Here is a 9,018-nt window from a genome sequence, read left to right as displayed (position 1 = left end):
AGAGCCACGTAGAGAAGATTTTCTGGGAAAGGGAGGTTTGTATCACTTACAAAAGTGTAGAAAGAAAAACAACGGGGATTATTTTCACAAGGAGGGAAGAACTGGAAATTTTTCCAGAGCGTAAGGGAAGAAGGGCAAAATTCTGCAACTCCTGAAACCTTAACCTCTCATTTCTCTGTTTGTTATACAAGAGCACACATATTGTTTGAACCATATACTCTGAAACAGGTGTTCAGCTGGAGGACAAATAGACTTCTACAAGATTGTAGAAGATGGAACAAGGGCAATATTTAATGCGTTCAGGAATTAATTGCTGAACTCATTTGCAGTATAAATGATTTCCTGTGATGTTGGTCCTTTGATCTTTCCCTATCTACTACAAATTAAGGCTCAAGAAATTTCAGTTCTTAGGAGTATGTCTACCCTCTGCCATTCACCCTGTTTACCCTCCACTTCCATTCACAAAGAAAAAGTAAAATGTCTCTCCAGAGACACTCTTCAGGTGAATTTTCACCTAATGCCTCTTACAGCAAAAACATCAGAAAAATTTGCTTGGGCACACAAAGAGAGAGATGAAAACATACATAAAATAAACCAGTTAGCACAGTTACCTAATGTTATAGAATCACAGAATCATAAAATTGTTGAGGTTAGAAGGGACCTTTAAGGTCCAACCATTAACCTACCCTGACAAAACCACTTCTAAAACATGTCCCGAAGTACCGCGTCTACCCTTTTTTCAAATACCTCCAGGGATGGAGGATCCACCACCTCCCTGGGCAGCCTATTCCAATGTTTGATAACCCTTTCAGTGAAAAATTTTTTCCTAATATCCAATCTAAACCTTGCCTGGCATAACTTGAACCCATTTCCTCTCGTCCTATCACTTGTCACTAGGGACAAGAGGTCACCCCCCACCTCCCTACAACCTTCTTTCAAGTAGTTGTAGAGAGTGATAAGGTCTCCCTTCAGCCTCCTCTTCTCCAGGCTGAACAACCCCAGTTCCCTCAGTCATTCCTCATAAGACAGAAAGCCAGAAAGCTTCTCAGCTTCAGTCAACAGAATTTTACACTGTATTGCACAGTGTGAAACATTTATTATATCACATCCAAAATGCACAAAAAACCAACTTTTTCTAAATTTTAAACAATTTCCATGAAGTACATAATGAGATTGCAGTTTACATGCTATTGGATAACAAAGAGAACCTGGCTATTATTACATAAAAACTTCACAGTAAGGATGAAAGTGGATCAGTGTTTAGTGACAAATTGCTGTTATAACCTTTGTTTTTACTGATGCTCCTCACAGTTAAGCAACAGGGCATCAACTACCCTGCTAAGTGATGTGTGAAGGGCCACAGCCTGATTGCACTGGCCCCAGTTAAAGACTGGGTAATGAATTTCAAAACCCAATGGTTCATGCAGACATCATAAGTCAGGAATTGCTGTGCTCTGGTATTATACTACAACCTTAAAGGATAAAATCAAATGTAGTTTTGAAACCAGATCGCATGCTTTGCAATATTAATAAAGTAACGCACTTCTGATTTGACAGAAAAACACATTTGAACTAAACACACCAAGAACTGGGTGCGTAGTGTACAGGTTTACCTTAGCATATTTCTTTCTCATGATAAATAATTCAGTGGTAAGAAAACCTTAGAATTTTAAAGCTGCTGATAATTACAAAACCATTTGCTCTCAATATTGCAGTAAGACAAAGTTTTGTGCTGAATTTTCCTAGGATTTAAAAAAAAAATACATAATTGCAGAAAATTAAACAATGTGAGTCCATCTTTGATCAGCTTTTGGCATCACATTTATTGAGTATCTGATTCCTAGTAAACCCTTTTTTTAGACTAGGTTTATTTAGGCATATCCCAGTAAATTGTGTATCATAATGCATTAATTAATTAATTAATTAAACTAGGGACCTGCAGCTGCAAAGATTGTAGTAATTAATTTATAAGTACCTTTATGATGGAAGGCTTTGATAAAAAAAGAAGAGACAGGGAAGACTAATATAGTATATATTTTGGATTAGATGTAGCAGATAAAACTTACAGGAGCTGTAAAAATCTCATGCTCTATAGTTCATGCTCTAGGAATGGTGTGAGTTGTTTTCAATCACTGTATCAACTGTAAGCAGCAGAACAACTTGGAAATGGGTTAACATCTGTCACTCACTCTTTTATTTAGAGGCCTGATCTTAAGCCAGTCCTAAAAATTTATGTCTTTCATAAGACCCATCAGTTTTAACTACCTCTTGCTGCGATTCAGGAAATGCTTGCTTTCTGCTATTCTTTTAAAGAATAAAATGATTTTGACTTACTGCTTGTTTACTCTGTGTCTTTCCTCAGTGTAATTCCTGTATGAATTACAGATAGGTAAAACCAGGAAAACAGTGCTGGATTTAGTCCACTATATTGAATAAATGGACGCATGTTACGTTTGAGAAAGCAGAGTAGTTCTGATGTAAATTTCTAGACTTGGCACTGGGAATAAGACTGTACAGGCAAGAAGAGAATCACGTATTCATCTTTCTCGCTGAGCAGCAGGAAAGAACTATGCCACAGGAATAATACCAGCAGCTGCTTGAGACTTTTAAATTATGTGTGGAAAAATAAAAACATGCATAATGTTAATTGCTTAAAAACCTTGCTTAAAACAGTAAGAATATCAACTTTTCCAAACTAGCCAGTCTAGCTGAGCTACAGTTGCTAATAGGTCAGTTGTGAAAGTTTTAGGAATCAAATTTGTAACAGAGAAAAAAAAAAAAAGCGAGGTTATAATCAAATGAGTCTATTTGAAGACACATTTCAATGTTTTAATGTACCTTATATTAAGATTTACAGTGCAATGTCACTTAAAAAAATCCAGGAACATGAATTGTTGCTGCTTAAGGCCCACTTCTCCCAGTTCAAAGCAGCTTGATCTTGGATAAGTTTTGTAACATTCAGGAGATGCTGCATCAATTTCAATTGAGACAGAAGACTAATTTAGTAAGCCATGCCTGTTTTTTTCATATTTGAAGTCTGGCCTGAGCTTTGAGAAAAAGCAACAGTTTGTTTGTGTTTTTCAGATCTGTGGGTAGTGCTATGCCACAAGGAAAGCTTAAAGAAACTGTATCTACATAAGTGGTGTAATTAAATATGTTCTGATAAGTATTTCTGAAATGGCATCTTCGGAATTATAATGCTAACCACTGTAAAAGTTTACTTTAGAGCAATTTTGCGAAAGTACCAAATCCTGTATTTACCCGATCTTCTGTTTAAACTTTGCAGAAATAACTAGAATCTACTACTTAATTATCATTGTGCTATTCTCCATCTTAGCTGTCCTACTTTAAAGCTTTAATATTTTCTTACAAAAATGAAGTTGACCCTTTTTAATAAGCTTCTTTTCAAGGATCAAATATATCTGTGATATTTTCTCAACTTCTCTGATTCTGCTACTTGTGCTTAAGTATGTATGAGTATCAAATTCTGTTAATTTTAAATTTGACACTGAAAGAGCCCCACCTTTCTTCACCTTAAAACATTTAGAAAGCTTTGCTTATTTGTGTTTCTCCCAATATGTACAGCCTTATTATTTTGATAGTACAATATTTTCAGGCTGATCATGCCATTCAGTTTAGATATGTTCTATCTAATGTGTAAATCCTTCTCTTCAGTTTGCTTAGAGGTAGAAAAAAAAAAAAACAATAAAACCATGCTCCTTTGTCTGAGGATCCTTTATTCTTTTAAATCTGATGGCACAGAAAAGTAGCTATAATCTTAGATTTTTTTAAGGACTGTGTACTAGTTTATTCTCATTTTACATGAAGGTCATCAATTCCAATTATTCATACTTAATATACTTTAGTTCATTCCAAGCTCTCTTTTGTAACAAACTAAATAATTCCTTCAAAAAGGAAAGTGAGGCATGGAATAAGAGATAGTGTTCATAAAAGTGCTACTGTCCCACCACACGCTATCAACTTCGCCTACCCATCTTGTGGATCCTTTGCGGATTCTTCACCAGGCTCTACCAGGGGTGGCGGCAGCACCATGAGGCCAACTGGATCCTGGGGAGGGGCAAAGCAGAGGTTGAAGGGTTATGCTATGTGTGGCTCTTTTCTGGCATTTGCTGAAGTGTGGATGAGGCAGATGAGTCAGGGTGTTTATAAAGAGCTGAAGGTGCAAAGGGATAGCTCTGGGATAGCTTTCATGCTGTGATGCATTCCTGCTGATGTGCAGGATGGATATGACTCATTTGCCCCAACAGACTCAAAGCTTTCCCAGAATAGAGACTGACCTGTCTGGTCCCAGACATGCAGAGTACTTTCAGGCTACCTTCTGAAAGATACAGAAATATAGCTTTAAAGAACAAACAAGCAAGTATCCCAAATATATTTTGCAGATTTCCTCCTACCCCTTCCCAAGGACAGATTTTGAACCTGCTTGATGTACAAAGCCATGTGTAGTAGTTGAGGTAGAGATATTGAGTGCCAGCTAAGAAATTTATTTCACAAAGCTTATTGATTTCTGCAGACAAATCTCTTGAAATATCTTAGTCTCTACAAATCATACAGGCTCTGGGAATTTCTGGCTTTAAGTTATAGTCCCATGTAATCTAAAAATGCCAGTCCTATTTAGGGGAGGTTCTGCAGCAAAACACATTCATTCAGTTTGGAGTTAACAAAGGTAATTTTAAATCCCTTAACTGAAGTGAAACCGTTTCTGATTTGTACCAGTACAAATGAAATAAGAATCAAACTTTAAATAAAGGATAAATAATAAAATAATTTAATAATTATTCAGCAGAAAAATAAGGAAAATATTAAAAGGAAAAGAAGTCCAGCCATGGGAACTACATGGCAACTGTGTGGAAAAATAACCTGCCACTGATTCTAGATGGCATAGGTGGAAAGACAAACTTTCGTGTGTGAACGGAAAAAACATATTCTGTCCTCTCAATCTTGCTCTGAGCTCTCAGTTTCAGAAGTTTTATGTCCTCACTCATTCAGAAGGTATTATATACTGTGTGGAGATCGCTGACAAGTGGTATCCCTCTCAGGGGTTTGTACTGGGACCAGTACTGTTCAATATCTTCATCAATTACATAGAGAGCAGGATCAAGTGCACCCTCAGCAAGTTTGCAGAATACACCAAGCTGGGTGGCGAGGTTGACACACCTGAGGGACAGGATGCCACCCAGAGGGACCTGAACAAGATCAAGAATTGAGCCGATGTGAACTTCATGCGGATCAACAAGGCCAGGTGCAGGGTCCTGCACCTGGGTTGTGGCAACCCTAGGTATCACTACAAGCTGAAGGGATTAAGAGAAGCCCTGCCGAGAAGGATTTTGGGGTATTGGAGAAGAAAAACTGGTCACAAGACAGCAATAAGTGCTCATAGCCCAGGCAGCCAACTGTATCCTGGGCTGCATCAAAAGCAGCATGGCCAGCAGGTCAAGGGATTTGATTCTGCCCCTCTGCTCTGCTCTGGTGAGGCCCCACCTGGAGTACTGCATCCAGCTCTGGAGTCCCCAACATAAGAACGACATGGACCTGCTGGAGTGTGGCCAGAGGAGGACCACAAAAATGATCAGAGGGCTGTAGCACCCCTCCTATGAGGACAGGCTGAACTACACATCACTGTTTAGCTCTTAGTCAAAGGTCATCCACTTTTGTTATCCATATTGTTATAATTTTACATTGAATGAAATTAATTACTGGTAGTAAAGTGAAAAATTATATAGTAAGAATAATGATAATATAGGACCCTAACCTATAAGAAGGACCTAAAAGAGGGTAAAGACTTTTCTTTGTTTCATATAGGACGTAACCGTGGATTTCAACTTCTGTGTCTAAGCTCATCTGAATGGAACATGAGGGTGTACAGCAACAAATATACCAGACATATGGATTTTCTGCGATTTCCCACTACGCACTGACAAGTTTTGACTAAGGGCAAAACTGGCAGATGGCAGGGGACAAGTGAAGATCTCTTTGTTAAATTGAAAGAATTGGAAAATGTGGGGATATTTATTTGCTTTTTCCATCTTATTTATAAAAAAATGTTTTAACTTCATCAGAACATCTGTGAATTGGGAATATACTGTTACAAGAGACATCAAATGAGTTCCGCAGATACTGAATAGAATGATGTCGTTCTTAGTGAAATATTCCTCACTGGATATAAGAAGCACTTCAGGAACTCACCTTTGATCTACTAGCACAATACCTTTGAGGTTTTATATTGACCTGCAGGAACACTGGAAACAGATTTATTTAAATCCACAAGTAATAACTCATCATATAAAGAGGGTTTCAAATTAAATATTATGGTATACAAAGATGCCTTGCAAACAAAGATCTTTTCTGTTGATCAGTAGATGGCAAGCTTGCTACACCCAACATTTGAAAGTGTTCTGCCGGCATTTACAATACAACTGTTATGTTGTATTATTATTTCTTCTATATATAAATTCATAATATTTAATTTGTTGAATGATTTGTGTATAAGATGCTCTGTATAGATGATATATCTTTTAAAAATAGTCTAAGTACATAAATTATAATTAATATTATATATGCTTACTTCTCTCAGCTAGATTTATCTTAAATTACTACATGCTTTAAATCTTTAATTATTTTTTTTTATTTGCAAAAATACCTATTTTATTAATGCTGGGGTATTCCTTACTGTTTGCATAGTTTCTGTATTTTAGCATTTGTCTTTCTTCAGAACCTTTTCCCACAGCTCTTTATAGGGACTGCAATGTACAGTTAATAATCAGGATTATCTTTAATACTTATGACTGTAAACCACAAAATAGCAATAGGAATACGTTTGGTTTACTATATATCTGCAATTATTCCTTGATGTTCTGGGCATCTATCTTATCTAATAGCATACTAATCACATTTTTATAGTCAGGAATTGTTGGGTAGATGCAATGTGGTTAAAGGGAGAAAAGTAAGTAACTAGAGTAGATAATATGAATAGAAGGGAGTGCAAGGAGAATTAAATCCTTAAAGAAATGAATAAACAGGATTAAGGGAGATGATATGCATACTGAGAAATCACAATTTTTAATTGTCTGGGGCCAAATTGCACACTGAGTTAGCTCTTCCCATACTCTTCAGTAGTTAGTCTTGTTTGCTGTCCGGAATATTCCAGAATGAGCGTGAGGAATCTGTGTTGACTGTAAGTGATGGAAATTGTTTCCTAATATTAGCAGAGGGCTGTTGCAAGATTGGCACTGAAGTTCATTTACACAGCTTTAGGAACAGAGCCACACACTGCTACTGCCTGACCTTGGGACTTCATGTAGCTCTGCAGGAGGAAACTAAACTGCATTTTTTTTTATTTGAGTTTTTTTTTGGTTGGTTGGTGTATATGTCTGTGTGTCTGTATGTGTTTGGTTGGGTTTGTTTTTTTGTTTTTGTTTTTTTTTTAAAGGCAAAATTTCAGTAAATATTTAAAAAAATAAACACGATTTCAGGTGACAAGACAATACATTAAAATCTTTTCTTGTAATAATAGTAGAATCTAAGTCATAAAGACTTCTTTCAGGTATGTATTATGTACAAGGGTGGACAATGGAAAACAGTATGGAAGTCAAGGGCTAAACGTCTCAATGGCCATGGAAAGGAAAGTGGGGTTTCTGCCATTTTTCTTATTAGGTCCTGCAAACCAATGGAAGTCCCTCTTGTAGATTTGGTCCTAGGGATAACTGAGCATAAAGGGGAGACCAAATCATTCTGACTAACAAGCTTATTTACAAGCGACAGACCCGTTTCACGAAAGTTCTTTAAAACCAAGACAGACACTTGTTTGCATTGAAAATATGGGATGAATTTTAACACATTATGCTGATTCTTTGGTTGAAGTAATCTGAAGCTGTTAACTATGTTACTGCAAAACTGATTGCATTCTCACTCTTTCGCTACAAGGTGCATCTGCTCGCCCATCTTTTGTTGTTAACACAGTCTGAGACCATGGAGTCTCCATTTTCTTTTATAAATACCTCATTAAAGAGGTATTTTACACATCTAATCTATGTGACCAATAAGTGAGAAAACACAGAATAATAATTTTCATTATAGTATAAAATACATTTATTATAGTATTAATAAGTTAGTGAACTGAAAAATAGTAAAGTTCAAGGAAAACAGAACAATATACATACACACATGCAAACAGATTTGAAATTTCATAACTTCTGAACATAAAAGAGGGTTCACAATAAAAAGCTCCAAATTATAGCTTGTTAATGTGCCTTCAAGAAGATAACAGTAGGTCTGAAGGTGTTTGTTTTTTTTTTTTTCAAATGTGCTCTTTTCCAGTGTAGCATAAAATAAACTTCCATGGTATTACAGCTGTACTATAGCAGTAATCAGTATATCAGAGAGAAATTGTCACTTCTGCTATGAAGATGGGAATAGAATAATAGCCTCAGTGACCTTTAGTAGGTCTTTCTTGTTACTTTCTAGTTACTCTTCTTTGCTGCAACAGGATTATCTACTCTGGCTTTATTTTACATAAATCAAATACAAGCAGAAGTTTAAAGACTTTGGTTTCCTATCAATATATACTCCACAGTATACAATGTGCAAAAATAACGTTTAACAATAATCTATTTTATATCCTTTTTTCCTTATGAAATACAAACACTTAAAAGTGAAATTCCGTACCTGATATATAAACAATTTGCAAAAAACACAAATGTTTTCTGTCAAAGCCTTCTGCTAAACATAAACAAAATTTTATATAAAGGTCATAATGATCATGATATCATTTTGGAAAAATAAAAAAAAAACCAACAAAACAACAAACAACAGATCCTTTCTCAGAAGGGGATTGTATAAAATAAGCAAAATTGTTCACATGTACACACAAACAGATACAGCTTCTATGATGAAAATTTTAGATGTTTAATTCTATGTAGTTTTTTGCATGCCCTAGTATATGTAAAGTCCATTGGGGACAAATCGCTGATTAATTTATATTTGTTTACCTCCAGTAAT

The sequence above is a fragment of the Vanellus vanellus genome, assembly GCF_965231255.1.
Source record: "Vanellus vanellus genome assembly, chromosome: 3".
NCBI lineage: Eukaryota > Metazoa > Chordata > Aves > Charadriiformes > Charadriidae > Vanellus > Vanellus vanellus.
Note: the sequence above shows the minus strand (reverse complement) of the source record.